Source organism: Schistocerca gregaria, chromosome 4 (genome assembly GCF_023897955.1).
Source record: "Schistocerca gregaria isolate iqSchGreg1 chromosome 4, iqSchGreg1.2, whole genome shotgun sequence".
In the NCBI taxonomy this organism is placed as follows: domain Eukaryota; kingdom Metazoa; phylum Arthropoda; class Insecta; order Orthoptera; family Acrididae; genus Schistocerca; species Schistocerca gregaria.
The window spans coordinates 214,560,734-214,565,613 of NC_064923.1; positions in this window are offsets into that span (position 1 = coordinate 214,560,734).

Genomic DNA, 4,880 nt, shown 5'->3' on the forward strand with positions numbered 1-4,880 from the left:
GTGAATCCTGAATCCTTCCTGGTAGTTGACAAAGTTTTATGAATTTATTTGTAAAAGTATAGACACTGGAAATTGATATGTCCTGTGATGCCCCCCCCCCCCCCCTAAATCCCACAGTCCTTAGAGCCATTTGAACCATTTGGACATTGCCGAAAATCCCTCAAGCCTTTTCCCGCTTAATATTCATCTGTTCTCATTTTGTTGGCAAAGAGAGATTAAATTCTAACTTTCCTCTCTTAATTTTGACTATATGTTACGAAACCAGGCCTCCTGTCCCAGAAGCCACCTTTATTCTGCCAATAGCCTTACCAAAGAGCAGGCCGCTATCTTGCCGTTAGGGTGGGAAACTATCCCTAAAAGAGGGAAGAATTTACAATAACCAACGACATGATTATGCAGGAAGCAATGGCGCCCATGACATTAAAGACGTATAATTTGTATCTACAAGAAAACTGTCCTATTATAGATGGCAAGTCGTATATTTAAATAGTCAGAAAACTGATGTCCGCTCCCCAAAACAAGGTAAATTGCATCATTGAAATATTAGGCAACATAAGAGACTGCAAAGCGGAGGAGTCTTGTTCGGTCCCGTTAGAGTAGAACTGTTAAGTCAGGTCGGAAGACAGTTGCGGAATTATGTGGAAGAGGTTTCTAGCCAGTTTTCCCTGCGGTACTCATGTCCAGAGCCTGCTCAAGGAGAGACTGAGGCTGCGATTGGTCACTGTACCAGCGTCCTGTCGAACAAGACACTTACAGACGTCTCTTTATGAAAACGTCACTTACTGTGTCCGTTTGCAGGCCTTCATCCCTATGCTCGCGTGTCACTGGAGGGGCAAGGAAGTGGTGCACGCCCTATCTAACAACTTTACCACTAATCAAACACTGGAAAATCCGGGGTGGAATGTAACAATACCAGAGGATGAAAGTTGCGACTCACCATATAGCGCAGATGCTAACTCGCGATAGGCACAACAGAAATATTCACACTAGCTTTCGGCCATTAAAGCCTTTGTCAGCAGTAGACACACATACACACGCACACACACACACGCACACACACTCACGCAAACGCAAGTTGCACACACGTCTGCAGTCTCAGAGAGCTGAAACCACGCTGCGAGCAGCAGCACCAGTGCATGATGGGAGTGGCGACAGGGTGGGGTTAAGGTTGGTTCAAATGGCTCTGAGCGCTATGGGACTTAACATCTATGGTCATCAGTCCCCTAGAACTTAGAACTACTTAAACCTAACTAACCTAAGGACAGCACACAACACCCAGCCATCAAGAGGCAGAGAAAATCCCTGACCGCGCCGGGAATCGAACCCGGGAACCCGGGCGCGGGAAGCGAGAACGCTACCGCACGACCACGAGATGCGGGCGTGAAGGTAAGGAGGAGGTTGGGGCGGGGAGGGGTATGGATAGAATGGTGAGAGTGGCCGACAGTGAAGTGTTGCAGTTTAGACGGAGGGCACATGATATCTTGCAAACCATGGATGAAGGGTATCAGACGGATGCCATATTCTTTGACTTCCGAAAAGCGTTTGACTTGGTGCCCCATTGCAGACTCCTAACTAAGGTACGAGCATATGGGATTGGTTCCCAAATATGTGAGTGGCTCGAAGACTTCTTAAGTAATAGGACCCAGTACGTTGTCCTCGATGGTGAGTGTTCATCAGAGGTGAGGGTATCATCTGGAGTGCCCCAGGGAAGTGTGGTAGGTCCACTGTTGTTTTCTATCTACATAAATGATCTTTTAAATAGGGTGGATAGCAATGTGCGGCTGTTTGCTGATGATGCTGTGGTGTACGGGAAGGTGTCGTCGTTGAGTGACTGTAGGAGGATACAAGATGACTCGGACAGGATTTGTGTTTGGTGTAAAGAATTGCAGCTAACTCTAAATATAGATAAATTTAAATTAATGCAGTTGAATAGGAAAAATAATCCCGTAATGTTTGAATACCCCATTAGTAGTGTAGCGTTTGACACAGTCACATCGATTAAATATTTGGGCGTAACATTGCAGAGCGATATGAAGTGGTACAAGCATGTAATGTGGGGAAGGCGGATAGTCGTCTTCAGTTCACTGGTAGAATTTTGGGAAGATGTGGTTCATCTGTAAAGGAGACCGCTTATAAAACACTAATACGACTTATTCTTGAGTAATGCTCGAGCGTTTGGGATCCCTATCAGGTCGGATTGAGGGAGGACATAGAAGCAATCCAGAGGCGGGCTGCTAGATTTATTACTGGTATGTTTGATCATCACGCGAGTGTTACGGAAATGCTTCAGGAACTCGGGTGGGAGTCTGTGGAGGAAAGGAGGCGTTCTTTTCGTGAATCGCTAGTGAGGAAATTTAGAGAACCAGCATTTGAGGCTGACTGCAGTACAATTTTACTGCCGCCAACTTTGACAGAGCACTGAAAGACCTGAGTCGAAACAAGGCTCCCGGAGTTCCATTGGAACTACTGACGGCCTTGGGAGAGCCAGTCCTTACAAAACTCTACCATCTGGTGAGCAAGATGTATGAGACAGGCGAAATACCATCAGACTTCATGAAGAATATATTAATTCCAATCCCAAAGAAAGCAGGTGTTGACAGATGTGAAAATTACCGAACTATCAGTTTAATAAGTCACAGCTGCAAAATACTAACACGAATTCTTTACAGACGAATGGAAAAACTAGTAGAAGTCGACCTCGGGGAAGATCAGTTTGGCTTCCGTAGAAATGTTGGAACACGTGAGGCAATACTGACCCTACGACTTATCTTAGAAGAAAGATTAAGGAAAGGCAAACCTACGTTTCCAGCATTTGTAGACTTAGAGAAAGCTTTTGACAATGTTGACTGGAATACTCTCTTTCAAATTCTGAAGGTGGCAGGGGTAAAATACAGGGAGCGAAAGGCTATTTACAATTTGTACAGAAACGAGATGGCAATTATTAGAGTCGAGGGGCATGAAAGGAAAGCAGTGGTTGGGAAGGGAGTGAGACAGAGTGTTAGCATATCCCAGATGTTATTCAATCTGTATATTGAGCAAGCAGTAAAGGAAACAAAAGAAAAATATGGAGTAGGTATTAAAATCCATGGAGAAGAAATAAAAACTTTGAGGTTCACCGATGACATCGTAATTCTGTCAGAGACAGCTAAGGACTTGGAAGAGCAGTTGAACGGAATGGATAGTGTCTTGAAAGGAGGATATAAAATGAACATCAACAAAATCAAAACGAGGATAATGGAATGTAGTCGAATTAAGTCGGGCGATGCTGAGGGAATTAGATTAGGAAATGAGACACTTAAAGTAGTAAATGAGTTTTGCTGTTTGGGGAGCAAAGTAACTGATGATGGTCGAAGTAGAGAGGATATAAAATGTAGACTGGCAATGGCAAGGAAATCGTTTGCGAAGAAGAGAAATTTGTTAACATCGAGTATAGATTTAAATGTCAGGAAGTCTTTTCTGAAACTATTTGTATGGAGTGTAGCCATGTATGGAAGTGAAACATGGACGATAAATAGTTTGGACAAGAAGAGAGTGGAAGCCTTTGAAATGTGGTGCTACAGAGGAATGCTGAAGAATACATGGGTAGTTCGCGTAACTAATGAGGAAGTATTGAATAGGATTGGGGAGAAGAGAAGTTTGTGGCACAACTTGACCAGAAGAAAGGATCGGTTGGTAGGACATGTTCTGAGGCATCAAGGGATCACCAATTTAGTATTGGAGGGCACCGTGGAGGGTAAAAATCGTAGAAGGAGACCAAGAGATGAATACAGTTAGCAGATTCAGAAGGACGTAGGTTGGAGTAGGTACTGGGAAATGAAGAAGCTTGCACAGGATAGAGTAGCATGGAGAGCTGCATCAAACCAGTCTCAGGACTGAAAATCACAACAACAACAACTTATATTTCGCGGAATGACCACAAAGATAAGATAAGAGAGATTAGGGCATATAGGCAGTCGTTTTTCCCTCGTTCTGTTTGGGAGTGAAGCAGAGAGAGAAGATGCTAGTTGTGGTACGAGGTACCCTCCGCCACGCACCATATGGTGGATTGCGGAGAATGTATGTAGATGTATATGTAGAGGGAGTGTGTGTGGAGGGGGGGGGGGAGACGGTAAGTAGCGGAAAGGACAGAAATAAAAAGAAATTAGAAGACTGGGTGTGGCGGTGAAATGACGGCTGTGTAGTGCTGGAATGGGAACAGGGAGGGGGCTGGATGGGTGAGGACAGTGACTGATGAAGATTCAGGCCAGGAGGGTATTGTAACTTCAACAATAATCCATATGAAATACCATGCGTGTCGAAAAAAGTGAACGACATAGCCTGCTTCAACGTGACTTACCACACGTACACACCTTCGCCATGTACATGAATCATTGGAGTTGCAATTCTCTGTTACAGGTAGAACATTCAACAGAGTGCGTTAGTATTGTTCACATAGCAGGCGACATGCAGGACTGCTTCCTTTTAAAAGGCTTGTTAGGGTATGTAAGTGCTGTGAAGAGCGTGAGATGTAGAAGATGTTTGGTACTTGTGTGAAACAATGTTATCTGCAAGTGTTTTCATGACATTGTGGGTCTCCATTTGGCTGGCTGGTCGTTTGTGAGATATCTCGATTTGTGGGGCATTTGGATGTGACAGTGGCTGGGTGTTATCACAGCGAAGAACAAAGTTAAAGTTAAAGGCATTGCTTCGAGTGCTGTTATTGATGGACCGTGTGTGTTTTTAGGTTGTAGATTTGATTTTGCTGTGTCTCAGGCTGGTCTTACTCCACCTGGTAACCGTAACGGTTGGTTAACTGTTCTCTTTGCTAAATATGGAGGGATAAGTGAGTACGGTGGCCTTGAGAGTTTTGCTCGTCGAGATGTAATTTGTTATTTTATTTT